The sequence below is a fragment of the Thunnus albacares genome, chromosome 20, assembly GCF_914725855.1.
Source record: "Thunnus albacares chromosome 20, fThuAlb1.1, whole genome shotgun sequence".
In the NCBI taxonomy this organism is placed as follows: Eukaryota; Metazoa; Chordata; class Actinopteri; order Scombriformes; family Scombridae; genus Thunnus; species Thunnus albacares.
Genome location: NC_058125.1, coordinates 5,599,763 through 5,618,286, shown reverse-complemented (window position 1 = coordinate 5,618,286; position 18,524 = coordinate 5,599,763). Strand labels below are relative to the sequence as shown.

General features: G+C 39.0%; 2 long non-coding RNA genes across 2 annotated transcripts; both read right to left on the bottom strand.

The window, feature by feature from the left end:
- Nucleotides 1–999: 999 nt before the first annotated feature.
- On the bottom strand, nt 1,000–6,904 carry LOC122971390. Its single transcript, XR_006399460.1, has 4 exons — nt 6,851–6,904; nt 6,620–6,725; nt 2,194–2,253; nt 1,000–1,249 (listed from the first exon to the last, which is right to left on the bottom strand). It is a non-coding gene; the product is annotated as an uncharacterized LOC122971390 (long non-coding RNA).
- Nucleotides 6,905–14,373: 7,469 nt separating this feature from the next.
- On the bottom strand, nt 14,374–14,808 carry LOC122970847. The gene is made up of 3 exons (XR_006399337.1): nt 14,672–14,808; nt 14,519–14,586; nt 14,374–14,427 (listed from the first exon to the last, which is right to left on the bottom strand). It is a non-coding gene; the product is annotated as an uncharacterized LOC122970847 (long non-coding RNA).
- Nucleotides 14,809–18,524: the final 3,716 nt, after the last annotated feature.

Below are 18,524 nucleotides of genomic sequence, written 5' to 3'. Positions count from 1 at the left end.
TCACTGTCACAGCACTGTCACCATTTCAGTTGCTGAGATAAGCTAATGACAAAGCATAGACCTATTGCTGATAGTAACGCATCACTTCCTGCATGTGCTCTACAATAAATGTGTTTATAAATGGCAGTTCTCATTTTTGTGATAAATTGGTATGACATCTGTTTGTCTATGAAGCAATACCTGCCATCCGTGTTCCCCAAAAAATGCTAGCCTTAAAGACACAGTAAAATAAAGCAAAACAGTTCTCAAATTCTGTAGTGTCGCTGCATCAATTGTTCTGCTTTCTCAAAGACTATAAAGCTCCTTTCACACTGCAACCCTGAAATTAACTGGACATTACCCAAAGGAGCTGGATGTGTGAACGAGGATGTCCGAATTAGTCAGACCGGACATTCAATGGACTTTACCCTGCCAGCTCCCTCGTACTAAGTCCGTGTAATGTCTGATTGAGCCCATGTGTGAATGGATCAGGTCATTGTCTGGAGAATTCACAGTGAGCTGCTTGCTGCCATAAGTGCAACAAAATCCGGCAATAAGGGAGACAGTACAAGCAATTTATCAAACAACTGTTAAACAAGCAGAACATATACTTAAATATGACGTCTTTGACTTCCAGGAATCAACCCCCCTCTCATCCAGAGCCACTATTTTACACATGCAACTGGCCCTGGATAAACACAGCAGGGCAGCTAAGCTGCATTGTTTTGACTGGGCCTGAACACTCTGCTGTGAAGCAAGTACTAATGGGAGAGAGGACTTCTTGTGACTTCTCATAAAATAAAAGCTGTTTTACATCTGATGAAAAGCTTCAACACTGAATTACAATCACAGCGTACTTTTTGCATTATGTCCCTGCCTCCTGCAGCTCTCACCTAAACCAAACCCAAAATTGCAGACACACTGTGTCACACAACAAAAAGGAGACACACTGTGTCAAAGAGTTAACAAAAGATAATTTATGAAATCAAATTAAACAAATTAAATATCTAATGTATTGGGTGTGGATGTCAGCAGGATCAGTGTGAGGTGCGTGATGCCTAGGTGGAGAGAGTGTATGTGTAGGTGTTGGAAAGTGCATAAAAGAGAAATAACTAGACCCAAACCGAAACCGGAGGGGAGAGCAGAAGGCTGCAAATAACTGCAGCCAAACATAGTCAGAGGGAGAGAGAGCTGCCTCAGCTGCAGCCCAGTATTAATAACCTGGCCACACCAAGGGCCCTCGGGTGTCACCAGTTGCCCTAACAAGCACCTGTAGGAACAGAGCAGACAGGTAAATCCCAAGGTCCCCAGACCTATCAAAGCTTATGGAAGACAAACAAGCTCAAGTGTCTCTTTAAGGCTCAGGTGACTGATGATAATGAGTTGAAACTGCTACTGAGTGAGACTCAATATTTTTTCACTCACAATAAGTGTTTATGTCTTTGTATTAAAGGAGAGTCATTCAAATGATTTTCATTCAATCAGTTAAGTTTAATATGAGTGTAACAGGGCGAATTTAGGAGAAACATCAACACACGTGAGTGAGGGAGTACGATTGGCATGGCAAAATGGCACATAAGTGAAGGTCGGGAACCACTGTACTAGACCATCTGCTCAGGACTTGCACAGGACGTGATGCAAAACTGCGACTATACAGTAGGAGGCACTGAACTACATAAAAAAACAGAAAATATGTAGAAAACACAGAAATTGCCTGGAAAGCAAAATAATCACTCAGATGCTTTTCATTGTGAACGAATCTGGCAGCCTGTCAAGTAAACATGGCATGTCAAACTTTTGATATGTCAGTTAGAGTGGAACGAATTGATTAATGGCTGCTGATATCCGAAGCAGAAAGCAGATACTCTGTCAAAACATGTCAGAATGTGAGTGATGTCATTTTGCTCTTTTTAAATATACAGTACATCAGTGCCAGTGTGTGCATAGACCACCTCTCTTTCCCTTTTCCTACACACACACACACAGGTAAGAAATGCCCAGTCTTCATTAGCAATTAGTGACTTAATATGCCGCCTTGCTGTGGAAGTAGCTGGTATTATGTGTGTGTTGGAGGGGTCTCCAAGCTCTTCTTTCATCTGGTAAGACATATATTAATTTTCAGATTCGTATAATTGCATGTTAATTTGTCCCATCCCCAACTGGGATTATTCCGTGTTCTTCTTTTTACAGATGAGTGTCGTGCTTCTTACTGACCTAACAGCTTCAGTGTGTCCATGGCTAGAAGATAATATGTCCTGGCCTCTCCAGTATGTTCTGGAGGTCAGAGACGAGAAGAGAAAATTAAGAAGTGACCGGAAGGACCTTGATTCAAGACTCCAATTTCCTCTGTTCGGAAGCCAAGCTGGAGGCACTGATTGTCCATTTTCTGGCTGCAGTCTGAGAGCTTTTCGAATGGCTATATTAATATAATATTAAAAAATATTATGGCATTTTGAAAAATATGCTTTTGAACTCAATTAATATGTAAATGAAGCCACTCATCAGCATGGTAACACTCTAGATTTAGTAATAACAAAAGGGTCTCAGTATTTGAACTACCTACTTCTGACCATCACTGTGGGTTCTTTGATGCCAATGTAACCCTAACAAAGAATAAAAGGGAATTTTTGGTTCAGAAGAGATTCCTAGATGACAAGGCTGAAACAATGTTTATTAATATTATGAGATCATTTGAGCCATACAGCTGTGACTGCACTTTAAATGACATGGTTGAAAATTTCAATAATGCATTGTTGTCTGCTTTAAATACTGTTGCTCCACTAAAAGTTAAAAAGAGGTCAACTGACAGAATCTCCCCGTGGTTAAACAATAACACTGTTCATGAGATCAAGAGAATCTGTCGGGCAGCTGAAAGAGAATGGAGGAAAACTAGACTCACAGTTCACCGTAATATATACAAAGAAGCCGTGACTGTCTATAACAAAGCAGTATGTCTGGCAAGAGGGGATTACTTTTCCAAGATTATTTCAGAGAATACTGGGAACTCTAGAATATTATTCTCCACTACTGACCAGCTACTTAACTCCCCAACCCCCTGCAGTTCTCTGCATCAAAATGTGAAGAACTTGCATTGTTCTTTAATAACAAAATATCAATTAGAGCCAGTAATGCTGCTGATGTAAACACAGATGATCTCAGCAAATCCTGCAAAAATGATGTAGCCATGGGAAAATTCACCTGAATTACATTAACTGAGCTTTGCAAGATGTCACTGAGTGTAACTCTTCCACCTCATGTATTGACTCATGTATTGATATTTTTTTAAGCTGGAGGAATTTCAGTCAAGCTTTAGAACATAAAACTGGTCTTACTAAAATAACCAGCAACCTCAGACTAAACTTTCATGAAAACAAGGTCTTTGTTCTTATCCTCTTAGACCTAAGCGCAGCATTTGATACGATTGACTATGATATACTAAATCAATCATCTGGAAAAGTAGGTTGGTCTTTCTGACTGTGTTGAACTGGTTAAAAACATGTATCAAAGGAAGAATGTTTTACATCAGTCTTGGAGATCATGTGTCTGAGGAACATGACAACAGCTTTGGGGTCCCATAAGGGAGCTGCCTTGGTCCGTTATTATTCTCACTGTATGCTAATGTATGTTTCCATAGTTACGCGGATGACATGCAACTGTACATCTCTGCTGAACTAAATGATGCTGCAGCTATAAACTCCATTACTACCCACCTTCTGGAAATAAATAAATGGATGAGCAATAATTTCTTGAAGTTAAATGAGGACAAAACTGAAATCCTACTAGTCATCCCCCCCCAAAAAGAGAAATACTGTTTAATAATCTGGGGAAATTAATTCCCTGGATTAAATCTGAGGTTAGATCTAAACTTCAGGTCCCACATTAACAAGGTGATGAAAATATAATTTTTCCTCCTTAGAAACATAGCCAAAGTACAATAATTTATAATAAAAAAGATGCAGAAAAACTGATTCATGCCTTTAATTCAAGCAAACTTGATTGCTGTAATGTACTTTTTACTGGCCTCCCTGAGACGTCAGCTCAGCTATTAACTAGAACCAAGAGGAGAGACACATTAGTCCAGTTTTAGCTGCTCTGCACTGGCTTCCTGTGACATTTAGAATTGACTTTAAGATCCTCCTCCCCCATACAAAGCACTTAATGGGCCAGGACCAAGCTACATTGCTAACTCCCTTGTGAGCCATTTGCCTTCAAGAACACTGCAATCATCTGCTGCTGGTTTATTGGAGTTTCCCAGCAACAGTCAAAAGAAAACCAGGGATGCAGCCTTTGTCAATTACACCCCAAAACTATGGAACACACTACCGAAAGAAATCAGGGAAGCCAGCTTGCTAGATATTTTTAAAAGAAAGGTAAAAACTTATTTCTTCACCTTAGCCTTTAACTAGCTTTTTTCTCAGTCTGCTTCCCACCACTGCACTTCTTTTAAAATGTTGAATTTTACTTGATTTTATACATTCTATGTATTGTTTTAACTTTTTTTTAATTTTATTATGTATTGTCACTTTATTTTATCTTATATCAAAATGTTTTATTTCCCCCATGTACATTTACATGTTTTTATGTTCATTGTATGCCTTTTTTATGTCCTTCTTGATGTGAAGCACCTGCTGCATTTAGTTTATTTTGCTGTAAAGCACTTTGAACTTTTTTGTATGAAAGGTGATATACAAATAAAGTTATTATTATTATTATTATTATTATTATTATTATTATTATTATTATTATTATTGTTGTTGTTGTTGTTATATGTGTTATTGTATATCAGAGTTAGATCTTTCCATCACCAAAAAACAAACAATTCCAAAATTCAGTCGACTCACCTATGAAGACTTATTACTCCACTGATCCATAAAACTCTGACAAAAACGGTCTTGTTACATTGGCAAAGGTCCAGTCGACCCAATCCAGTAAAATATTTAGTCCAAAACACATTATTTAATCAATAAATACCCACAAACTGCTGTTGCATCATTTCAAATTAGCTGGTGTTACAAATCAACTGGTTTTCCTGTTTCTCATGATGACAGCAGATGTTCCAACCATAGAGAGGAAACATAGCTGACCTCGCGAATGCCTGATTATAATTCTATATCACTCATAATTTCTTAGCCTAGGCTATCCATCTGATCAATTGAGCTCATCGATGGCTCATGGAGTTTAGTGAAACTGTGGGATCAGATATTCTTAACCATATTTTGTTGTATTTTCTTCCTAATAATAACTCCCCACCCAGGTTTTGATACCAGGTATGAAATCTAAAGGAAAACTTACGGTGCATTGTGCTAGACCACTGAACCGTGCAGCTTTCAGGATAAATCACTCACTCAAATACATAGCCTATTTCGAAGCAAAAATGACAAATGCATATTATCTTTGGGGTTTAAAACATCTCTGCCAGCTTAACTTCTAACCAATGTTATTGCAATGATAGCAGCCACACAAGCCCAGTTTGTTGCATCTCTGAAGTTAAACATTTTTCAGATCAGAGGTTATAATGTCTTCAGTTACTCAGATGAAAATAACTATAATCATCTGATGTTTGGACCATGTCCTCTTTGTGGTGACATACTTTTGGTGAAGTCAAAGTTGCATTATTAAAACTCTTGAGACACATAATGTTGGTCATTCCCATTATAAATATATGCTGGGATGTCTTCATTTAGTGGTTTGTTTTGTTTTCCTCTGTGTGCTGTAAAGCACTTAGGATCATCTGTGTTGTGTGTAAAGTGCTGAATAAATAAAGTTGAGCTGAGATGAGGTGAGTGATGTATAGTTATTTGTATAACTATACATTACTGTGTATAGTAGCTGATTATGTAGTTGGTAATGTTAAGTTGGTTCTCCTAAGTTGCCTACACCATAATTTTAACCATACATCTGATATTATCCAGCCTACTGATAGTATAGCCACAGTCAATTTATTAACAAAGATAAAATAATAAGTAGAGGCAAGCATTGCTTTTCACTTTCCCCACCCAGATTTTTCTGGCTGGTCCCAGGGATTGAACCAACAACCTTCTGATTACAAGTTCATTTCTTTAACCTTCAAGCCACCACTGCCCACACAAGGCTTGTGTAACTTATGCATTTAATCTGTCAGCAATTTTTTGCCAACCCATCTTCCTCACACCTTGTTAGTTGGGCAGTATTGCCCTTTTTGGTGATAACTCCTTTATATTGTTCATATAGTTTCATGAGCAAGGTTTGTTCCGGTGCTGAGAAGATCGCTCTAGTTTTTCCCTCTTTTTGCAACATAGTACTGTCTTTTCAAAAATTAACTGTTCTGGGCTGCTTATGTACTCTATGCATGTGCACGATGCAAGTGCTTATTCAAGCCTGGTTAGTGTTAACATTGACCAGACACAGCTGAATTGTGTTAGTGGAATGGCTTTAGCCTTAAGTGAGAGTCGATGTTAATTCAAGCTGGGCTTTTTCAAGTAAGCGCAGCTTTCTCTAGCTGTGTTGATGGAATATCCCCCAGGTCAAACAGAAAGTCAGGCTTTTGTCCTTTCAGCACATGCTCCACCACCTTGAATGGCCTACAGATTGGAGTAAGTTCTCTCTTTTGGAAGCGATGGATAATGGACAAATGGACAGATGGACAAACTGGAAAACTTACTTTACAGACCAGCACCTCACATGATGTGGTGTCTTGCTGGTGGGGGTGAGAAATGGTGTTGTATGACAACCTGGACACATTGACATTCCTCCTCCTGATGAAGGCTCTACATCATGAAGATAGAGGGGTCAAAGTATGACATGCTGCTTTTGCGGCTATGTAAAATAGTCTATTTACCATACCAGAGATAAAACAGGTGCACTTAAGAGGGATCGTCCCAGATTTGCTTACTTTATTTCACTGCATTTCTGCAGCTGGGCTGTCTTTATACGTATCACTAGAATCTGGAAATAGGGAATATCACATGTCCTCACATCATAGTGGTTGTTTTCCCTTTATGGCCACAATATTGTGCCTGAATTATAGATGCTGATCAATTTAATAAATGGAAATCATTTCAAGTGAGTTTATTTGGTTCATGAGAAATTAGGGGTATATAGGTAATTTCCTTGTTCACTTACCCATTTTCGGATGTCACCTTCCATGCCAGGCCAATAATATCTGCTGATGGAGTGGTGGGTTTTATCTACACCACAGTGTGCCCCGGCACTGCTGCAGTGGAAGTCTTTGAAGATCCTTCACTGAAAGAAAAACCCTGGTGTTCATCATGGTTTTGTCTCCTATAAATGTAGAAAAGCTCTCTATCTGGAGAGGGAGTTGCTCCTGAATTACTGAGCACCAACATGTCACTGATAAACAAAGTTTTGTGGATTTCTGGGATTATTTACCTGTTTAAGGATAAAGTTTGCTGCTCTCATTTTTGATGATATACTTCTCACGCTTGTTACATCCCTTTGGGAACAGATTGTGGACTTTGAAGTCCATCAGCTCCTTTACGAGTTCTGGATCCATTTTGATGCACTGGTCGGCTGTTCAGTGCTATTATTCTAATCATGGTTCCAATCTCTCTGCTTATATAGGGTTATGGGTAATTAGATAATTGGATGAAAGTCACTCACCGCTTGCAGTTGACTGCAGCTGCATGTTTTTTGCCCAAGTCAAATTTCCCCCCAGGGACAATAAAGTATTTCTTAATATGCATGAAAGGGCTGAGCTGTGGTAGTGTGGTCATTGTTAATCTGGTTAATTATTTGTTAACTAGTGAATTAATTAACATGCACAATGATGTGGAAATGTTGTCAAACACTCCGGCCTCTGTGTTTAATTCCAGTGCGCTCCCTCTGTAGGGTTCCTACACCTTTTCTCCTTGAAAATACAACATTAAAATTCAAGTGTTTTCAAGGATTCCAGCACCCTGTATGAACCCTGTGTAGTGTAAACTTCAGTGACAGCGGTATGCATGTTGTGATGTGAATACTTTACTATGTTGTCATCGAATCCCACAGTTTATTTTTTTCCCCCAAATAACTGAAGCAGACATTATAACCTCTGATCTTAGAAAAATGTTTAATTTCAGAAGCACAACAAACTGGGCTTGTGTGGCTGCTATCATTGCAATAACAGTGGTCACAAATTAATCTAGCAGAGGTGTTTTAAACCCCGAAGATAATATGCATTTGTCATTTTTGCTTTGAAATAGGCTATGTGTGTTGGTGTGTGATTTAACCTGAAAGCTGCATGGCTCAGTGATCTAGCACAATGCACCATATGTTTTCCTTTAGATGTCATACCTTGTATTGCAACCCGAGTGAGGAGTTCTTATTTGGAAGAAAATACAACAAAATGTGGTTAAGAATATTACTGATCCCACAGTTTCACTACACCCCATGAATCATCAGTAAGCTAAATTAATCAGCTGGATAGCCTAGTCTAGAAAATTATTAGTGATATAGAATTATAATCAGGCATTCGCAAAGTTTCCTCTCTGTGATTGGAATATCTGATGTCGCCATGAGAAACACCCAACGTTTACAAAGGTAAGCAGTTAACAGGAAAACCAGTGGAAATGTAACACGGGTAGATGTGCTTATCTTCCACGTCTTTTCCATCATAACGCGAGTTAGCAGGTAAACATTAGCGATAGCTTTGTATCAAAATGGTAGCTGCACTCTGACATTTCATTGACACCTCACTTGACTCAACAGGAGCTTCCATGTCCTGTCCACATCCTACAATAGCCAATGAGAGTCCACGTTGAAAGGAAGTGCCTGCCCCTCTTCTCTTCTTTTGTGTAAAGACCAAGCCAATAGGAACAGATTGTGCTGGTGACTGGGGCTTCGTATAGCCAGTGAAATTCTGAATATAACCATATGCAATTTTATTGGGATCTATAAAGCCACAACAAGGAAATTATGTAAATTTCAATAGGTTGCTGTGTGTTGCTTTTCATATAAACTGCTTTTCCACCATAGCACTTGTTCTGACTCTTTTCATATACACAAAGTTTAATTTCAAGAAGGGGAAAAAGAACTAGCCCATAATGTGTTTATGTTTCAGTTACTCTGAAGCAGGAGTCCTTTGGAGTCTCCAAATGGACTTTTTTTGGAAAACGCCTAGATATCACTTCAATAAAACTTGGTTAAAATATTCATTTTCTGTGGTATTAAATTTGAACTTGGACTAGGTAAGGCTCTATGCTGTGGTCCCATTGTGTTTTCCAGCTAATACGTCCCAGCTATAGGTCACCTGCAGACATCTGTTTTGCAAAAAATATTCAGGCAGAAATAAAAGCCTTCTACTTAAGTGTGTTCCAACTTCCATTACTCAGTGCCAGTAGCACTTATAATGATTCTGACTGTTGGGAAAAAAACTTCAGTCTTACCTTTCAAAATAGACCAAAACCATGCATGTACTCCAAATGGTTAAAGAATAGCTTTCACTTTATTTTGGGTATGCCTGAGATAGGTGTTTTAGGCTAATTTTACAGGAACAGTTACCATTCCATGAATTTATATAGTTTTTCTTGCAATTTCTCACCCATCTGTTTCCACATGGCTCAGTACCACTGGGTGTAAATGCAAAAATGTGTCTTTGCCATTTGGGAGAACAGACCATTAATTGTGGACATTGTGGTAGTTTGTTTAACCAAGATAGCAAAAATAAAGATTCTACACCTACGATTGCCAGCTCTTATGCTTATCATAATAGTGTGTGCATTACAGCTAATGTTGCTGCTCTCATATTGCCTATACAATATTAAAGTGCATTCAGCTGTTCAGCATTGAAAGCCAAGTTACTATACTATACAGTCTATATGTCACTTTTGGGGTTGCTATTAGGTTATATAAATTAGTTTGTTCATTAGCAGCACCACTAATGTTTGAGAGTCAGGAAAGGCACATATGAAAGCCTTAAATCCACACCTCCAAATAGTGACCTAGCCAGTGATGGAAAAAGTATTGACATTTCTTTCTTAAAGCAGGTTCACAATTTTTCAAGAATAATGAAATTTGAGGGGTCATGAGATGATTAATGTTGTTGGAAACTCTTCACAGTTGTGTTGTATTTTACAATATTATCAATTCAGATTAAAATTGTTTTTAATGTGAAATGTTAAACTGAAAAGTAACCAATAACTATAGCTGTCAAATACATGTATTGGAGTAAAAAATCCAATATTTCCTTCTGAAATGTAGTGAAGTAGAACTATACAGCAGTATAGAAGGGAAATACTCAAGTAATGTACAAATAGTTCAAAATTGTACTTAAGCACAGCTATAAAATCAAAGCTATAAAATGTAGATGTGTCATGTGTTAAACACTGTTACATTGAAATGTTGAGCCTCAAGAGGATTCATAGCCTGTAAATTAACTAGATAATCCTCTTATCACTTTGTCAACAGTCTGAAACATTAATGGTTGCCTATTTCATGGTCTTTAGAGGTGGAATATACCATTAAAACCTACAGCAGTCCAAAGACAAGCACAAAGTTGGGAGGATGTCTCTTTTTCTGTAACACTGTCATTTCCTGCTGTCAGAACAGATTCTACCAGAAAAACCATCACATACTTTTGTCTGGCAATTACCTGTTTCATCACCCACTCAGCAGATGCATTCTGGAACAGTAATTTGAAGAGGAATTGAAGGAAAATGGCTGAGCCATTTTCATGCACAGTCACGCAAAAGCAGTAGTTTCCTGTTTCTGTTGCCTAAAGAACACAATGTCCATCAGCACAAAGGAGAGGGTAAGGGAGGTGTGGGATTTGGAATTTTATTTTGACATTCCAGAAAGGTAGTCTACGTCTTCTGACCTCATTCTCTAAGCACAGATCACCCCTAACCTAGATGTTTTTTTCAAAGAGGATAGGGTATGAAAGTGTTTTAATGGTATAATATGCAATTATTCCACTTTAAAATGTCTAAAAACAACTAGACCTACGTAATATATTTGGTTGAGTTGTGTACTTACATTATGCCAAATGTTTCCAACAATTTTCAAACCCAGAGAAATCTGTAATTTAATCAAAGTAACGGATCGTTTCATTTGGTCGCATGTCAATGGTGTCATACCCCCTCTACCAAAGAGTAAACACGCACAAGATGCATACGGCGGTGCTGTGTTTGTCCGCTACAATGGCGTCTACCAAAGAGTAACTTACACACATACAAGACAATACATCAGCGTTGTGGTTGTTCCACAGAAACTGTTATAAATTGACTTTTATTCAGTTTTAAGCTACATTTTAATGATAAATTTAGGTCGCTTTTAACTATATATTTTAGCCAGAAGAAGGATTTTAGTCATTGAACGTCTGGATCTTAAGTCATCAGAGAAATAAACTGGAAAAACGTTAGCAGCAGCTCGGCTAACAGAAGTCCAGGAAGTCCGGTGGTCACCAAACATCGTCGGAGAAACACTGATATTTTTTTTAGGTAAAACAGCTTTAATTAGTATTTTAACGATTTTAATCTGTGTGTACGTTTGTTTTTGGAGAGGAGGAGATCTCTGCGGATAATTCGGCTCCCGGGAGAAACCGACCGAACGTCTGGATCTTAAGTTATAAGAGAAATAAACTGAACAAGTGTTAGCAGCAGCTCGGCTAACAGTCTCTACCGGATGTCCTGTGGTCGCCATACATCGTCGGAGAAACACGGATTTTTTAGGTGAAACAGCTTTTATTCAGTGTTTTTACCTGTAATCTGCGGGTCCGTTTGTTCTGGAGAGGGGGAGACCTCCGTGGGTAATTCAGCTCCCAGTAAATACATCCCGAATGATTAACACTGGAATAGTCCTATCCGGTCAAGCTAGTTATTTTACAACGAAGACAACAACTCCCATGATCCCTCGCTACTTCACACCGTCATCACACTCCGTCTTTTGTTATTGTTTTGATTGAGAGACCCCTAGCGGCTGAAATTACATATTGTGCGTTTAATTGCTTTTACTAAGCAGTCTCTCTGGCTGATGCAATTCACTCAAACAGGGATTTGGCAGGCTCTACTGTAAGTATAAATTCTTTTATTGTGTATAGGATAACATGTTATTTACTGTTCTACTTAAAAGGAATACTGATAATTATAATATGAATTTATTTATGAGAAGTGTGTTGTGAGTCTCAACTTCTGATGTGCCTCTTGGTGGCTATTTTGAAATTACTGTCCCACTAAGAGGCTATTACAGCTTAGAGTGGGATCTTAAACTCTTTATGCTTTTCCCTATGCTTGCCTTATTTGTGGTAAAATAAGTTGTGCAAGATAATTAATCATGTGTAATTGTTTATATGTTTTCCTGAAAAATGAAATTTTCAACCGTTAGCTAGCATGGCTCCTACGGTCAAATGTGCTAAGGCTTTTGTACCTGTTTTTCAGGCACAGATGTAACACATTCTGCCCCAAACACATGCTGTATTTATCAAACAGATGCAACAGGCCGGAGTTGCAGCCTGCAAGTCATTTGTGCGAGTGTCTGCAAGGTGCATCTCTCTTCTCATTGTATATGCTTTTAAGGGAGGATTGCAAAAAAAATAGGAGACATGTTAACAGAAGCTGATTATGTATATCACTCATGATATCGCTGGATTTTAAAGGTCACGCAATGTGCAACTGTCAGTTTTGCATGTGGAATTGTCTGCCACTGAGAAGGATATGTAACAGGCAAATGGGATGTACAATAGCCACAAGGAGGGAGGGAAAATAAACATGCATTAATATAAACCTGCATATAACTAATAGTCCTATTTATATCTATGCCAAAGACCATCATTTTCTGAGTGATATTTTGAATAATAACCACTTATCGGTTTTTCACTGGAGTCGAACTGCGGCCAAAGTATATATTTTGTAATCAAGATCATGTTATAATTTCTTCCCTGGGCTGAGCAATCTCCTGAGAATCCTGCTGCTGAATTGCGTCTGTGAGCTGTCCTTCACTCACAGTGTACGCCTGGAGTTTCAGTACCAGAAGCTGACTGTGTAATGACCTGCTGTCTTAGTAAATCTGATGCTGAATACATGCAGATTGGCAGCAAACTCCACTGTTTTCTTAGTAAATTTGGCCCTTAGTTTTGTTATGTTGGAACTAGGCCTTGTTTACACTTTGTCTTCAATATTTAAAGATGAGGTGAACTTGCATAAAAAGTGTTTAATTGTTTCTTACTAGTTTTGCTCATTAGCAGAACAGGCTACATGTGTAAGCAGATCCTGTGTAGAGAGCAAGGTTTTCAGTGGTGTCATGTTAGGGTGTAGAGTGCATCTGATTTGGCTGGTGTAAAAGGGAGTGTTGTTTCATTACTGAAATAGTTGATGAGTTTTATGCGCAGCAGATCATGTCCGGTCAAATCTAAGAAAGCTTATCAACTTCCAACTGCGCAGCCCAGTGAGTACATGGCATGAACGCAACTGGAGCTTTATTGTAGCTACAAAAAACACTAGTAGTGGTGTCAGCATGTTCTCTGATTGGTCAGATGCTTTTCTGAATTCCCTTACCAAGCTGTACCTATAAAAGACAGTCACTGGAATGCAACAGTGGATTCTTCTTGTTACCGGTGCGAGGTGTCCCATTCTTTCTCTGCGTTAAAACCAACTTCAACTGATGAATCTTCACCTCCACTCCCTGCAGCGACAACACCGGTTTCATCACTCTTAACATCACTCAGCAGCAACCAGCCCACGGACACGCAAGTAGCACACTTCTCTGCCCACCGGGTGAATTCAGAAATTCTAATATGCTTCTTCATAACTTTGATTTATCAACTTGATTCTAAATTTGCCAGCTGCTTCCTAGTCCTCTAGTCCTCTTGTGTTTATTCATCTGTTGCACACTTTCCCTGTGATTTTGTATGGGAGCTTATTGTTGTCTGATATGTTGTGATCAAGAGAGACAGCTGTATGCATGATGTAGAGGTTGGAGAGAGGATAAAATAAAATTGTACGTAACATTTACTGCAATACCTTCTCCAGTTGCTCAATTTCCAATATGAGCTTTTTAATTTCCAGTCCTTCTTTAATGTTGTCCAGTTCCAGGTTCCTTTTATAGAGGGCCCTCACATTGTGTGCTCCAACCTGTATAAATAGTTTTAGTTGATATAGGACATTGAGGTGTTCATCAAGCAACAGAGATGAATGGGATAGACTTCAGTCATGCTGGTGTTGTACTTTGTTCATGATTCACTTAGCATGGTGTGTTCTTGGTAAGGCTCACTTTAAAAGATGGACGTAGGACTACTAGAAAATATAAAACCCTTACCCTTTGCGTTCTTGAAGGCCTACAGGTGGAGGCCACAGGCTGAGGGGAGTGTTGCATATTTTCCTCTTCCTGTGAAATAAATCAGCAAGTGAAGCAACTTAATTATTTTAAAGTTTTGAGCTCATCTGAAGCAATTAAACCTATGTGCAGACCTATACCACAAGTTTACCCTCACAGCCATCCCTGAGTGCACAGACAGTGTCTCCTCATCATTGAATCCTCCTGAAAAATTATTTAAGAGAACTGCATAAAGTGGATTCAACCCATCAGCAAACATTGATAAGAGTACATAACACCTTGCTTTGACAGTTACCTCTGTGTGGGGGTCAACATGGTCTGTGTGCGCTGGTAGCTCCGGCAAAACCCTAGTGTCTCCTTTGACTGTAATTTAGATAAAGACTTCTCACACCTGATGGCCACTACAAATATGCATTTAGTACTTTACCACCAAACCACTTCTACATACCCAGGACAAACAAATGTTGCTGGGAGCTGCCAGCACCAGCGTCAGATGTGACACCCTCTTTAATCCCCTCCATTATTGGCTGACCTTGATTGTTAGAGAGGGCCAGCTCCTCTGAAATTGTGAAGTCTGGTGGAGCTGGCCCCCCTCCAGTCTTCCGCCTCTAATTTTTTTCCTGTTTGGTTCAGGTGATATTAACACTTTAAATTTTACACAGCATATCATCCATACACTAAAGGAATGATGTAGGAACAGCAACTACATACCACTTTGGAGGATGTTTTTATGCTTGGTCCTGATTTGCTGCCAAGTCCATCTTACACTGCTGGCTCCACAGCTATTAGAACACCAAATTAGAAAATTGATTAGTCTTTTATCATACTTATCATTGTTTTGATATGTCATATTGTAAATTTGTAATGGTGCTATAGGTTAGGGTTACTTGTGGGATGGGATTTTTTTGAAATATATCAAACTGTATTTCAAATTGTAAAAAGAAACTAATTAGGTTCAAAGTTCAAAGCATGTCTAATTAAGACAATACTTTGAACAAAAAAAAAGAAAACTGATAGTCTATTGGTATTTATCATGGATAATATTCAATCTTCTTACTTTCAGTCACTTTACTTATCTGATTCCTTCCCTTCTGTCTACTTGAGTGCAAGTTAATTCCTCCCCAAAGCTGATTTGTGTGTTAAAGATTCTCTTGACAGATCACCAAGAGAAATGATTTATTAGTGTTATTATGCTGACTCTGAGGTTATATCACTGGACGAATAATTAAAGTGGTTCTGCATAATAATTCTGATTAACACTATACTTCCCCAAAGTGAGCTAAATTTTCCCTACACCCCTTTGACCTTTTGAATTTCACTGCCTTAATTTACATGTCATTGAATTAATATAATACACAACTACGGTGCATAATGAACTGAAAGCAGATAAGTTATGTTCACAAAGCCAGATGTGATGGGTTTTCTTATCCCTCTGTTTAAAATTCACTCCACAACTGCCAAATCTGCTGTTCAGTGCGGTTTAGGCCTAATATTCTGACCGATAGACAAGATCATAAAATTTGCCCCACAGGTTTACAATTCATCTGATGGCTTTCTGGAGGCTGATAAAGCCAGCAACATACAAGATAGTGCATGTTGTCCCAGCTCCAGATTAAAAATGTTCATGACCTGGTTTGTTATATTTGATTTAACACAAGCATCAGTTAGAGCAACACTCATGTGATTGTTATCTGTGACAGCTTATACATTGTGCCTTTGTTTACGCCAAGTGAAATTTTCTTTGCATTGCTATTGTGATTTTCTTCTCAGATTCTAACCTTTTGTAAATGTGCCTGGTCACTGTATCACTTTTAGGAGAGCCCTGTCGTGGAAATGGACTGGAAAAAATGGAGCTACTATAGTTCTTAAAATGATAGCCTGAAGATAGTGTAAATTGAAGAATTTGCTACAACAACTCATGATTGCAAATGTATAAAACTTATGAAAATGCATGTATCCATATAGTGTAAAGAAACACACTGGTAGATGTTGTAAGTGACACTGTGAGTGTTGGATATTTAACACCTCTTGTGAAAATGCACGTGACTACAGAGTGCCAAAGGGAAACACAATGGCAGGTGTTAGAGTGCTGAAACTGTAACACGTTGACACTTTGACACACTGTTGCATTAATGGTGGGCTGGCATCCGCTTAACAAGCAGCGGGCTGCCCAGATAGTATACAGAAGTGGGCCACTTAAGGCAATGATGCAGCACCGCTGGCCTTCTTCTGGCCCGAACAAAATGGATGTGAGCCTGAAATGGCCCACATGTAAATAGCAAATATGGCCCAAATATCCCAAATCAAATGTGGGCCTTTTTTGGGTAAAGATGTGGTGCTGGGAACCAGGAGCGGATGTGGGCCGGGTGAAAGTGTGGGGTGTGGGCTGGATCTGGGCCACAGCAACTTTGCTATCTGGGTGGGTGGAGGGTTTGGGATGGCATATGGCTGAATCCTCACTCAACCCTGAAAAATCACATGTTTGAAAGCATGAGGCCTCATAATTATATCTGTGTAAACCATATCAAGATCCCAATATCACTGCAACACCAATTGCTCTTTTTTTTTTTTTTTAAACAAGGAACTTACAAAACAAAATGTTAATATATTTTTCAAAAAGGCAAGAAATAAAAATTACCATGTTTGTGCCTCTGTAAATAGAGTTAATTTACAGTCATGATCCATTTAGATTAATTCTGACTTTTATGGTAAAGCCCAAACAGTAAACTTTCAGGAGAGACCAGGATCATGACTATTTTGAAAAGGGTTCAAGAACGGTAAGGCTTGTGGAGAATTAAGGAGTCAGTTGGGGGGGGGGGGGGGCAGACCACACCAGGATCATAGAGAAATTTACTTCAAACTTTATGAGTCATTACAATTAGTTTTTAATGGCGCTGTTTTGTTTGTTTTTAATTGTCAATTGCTGGCAGGTGCCATATATTTGCATGTTTGCAACTTATATTACTACATGGGCTCTCCATAACTCTCTTTTGCTTTGTAACAAGGTTGCCAACATTGTGCAGGACTCTTTGCAGTGCATTCTGAGTGAGCATTTTTGAAAACAAAGTTTAGAACACAGAGTACAGCCTGAGGCAGCAGAAAATTTGGGCAAAAACTGATTAAAGGAAAATGTCAACTCCATACAGACCACTGCACCAACAAAAACTCAAACTAATCATGTTAAAAAGAAAAAAAGTCACAAACTCAATAATCAAGGGTTGGGGAAACTGGCACCACAGGGTCTCCACCAGTCTGTTGCAATCCCGGCAACCCGCCAGGCCTGAGTCGACCTCCTGCCTGTTAAATGGAGCATAGCAGGCGGACCCAAATGCAGGAGTCATCAGGCAGAACAAGGTTGAAGATTAACTTATTTATTCTTGGCTTGTGAAGGCAAAAACAAAGCTAGCAGGTTAAATGCAAAACTGAACAAACAGAACAGAGGATCCAACAAAACTGAACTGAAAACCAGGACTTAAATACAAACAGAACTAATGAGGGAAGGGGGAACAGGTGACTAAACTGAGAACAGGCAAGGAGCTGATAGGCTGAGGGAAACACTTGGAGCATGGAAGACTGATGACAGGGATACAGGGCAGGTGTGTAGATGGGCAAAGGAGGGAAACTGAGAGACAAAGAACAGACACGCCCACACCACACACACACACAGACAGACTGGGAGGCAGAGGGAAAACACCAGGAAGACACGGAGAACAGATTAACTGGTAAAGGCAACTAAAATAATTATAATGCCAGAATCTTGTAAAGACACAACTAAAATAAGCCTTCTCCCATTCAGTCCAGTCTAAACCATAGACTGTAAAAAAATAGTCACCATGACAACACCTTTGTGGACTGCTGTTTTGAAGCCTCAAGTGTAGCAATTTGACCATCGCCATATTTGATTTTTGGAGCCAGAAGTGACTATATTTGGACAAGAGGGTGGAGCTGACCATAGCGCTAGCTGCTAGCTGCTAGCTTGGTGCTTTTACAATCTATGGTTAACAGTGATAATGCTAATTTTTGCTAGCGAAAAACAGGCCTAAAACTATTAAAACAAAATGTCCTCACCGGAAAAACTGAGCATCCGACTCATTGGTAGGTGTTTTATTACAACCAAATGCTGAACCAGACTTTTTTTAGGTGACCAAAATGTTACCATTAACTTTAATGAACTGAAAACACACTGTGAAATGGCAGCAGCTACACCTATATGCCATGGTTACATAATCAATGTTGTCGCCATGGTAGCAATGTGTCGATCACAATGTAGCCACACCCTAAAGCATACGCTGCTTTATCGT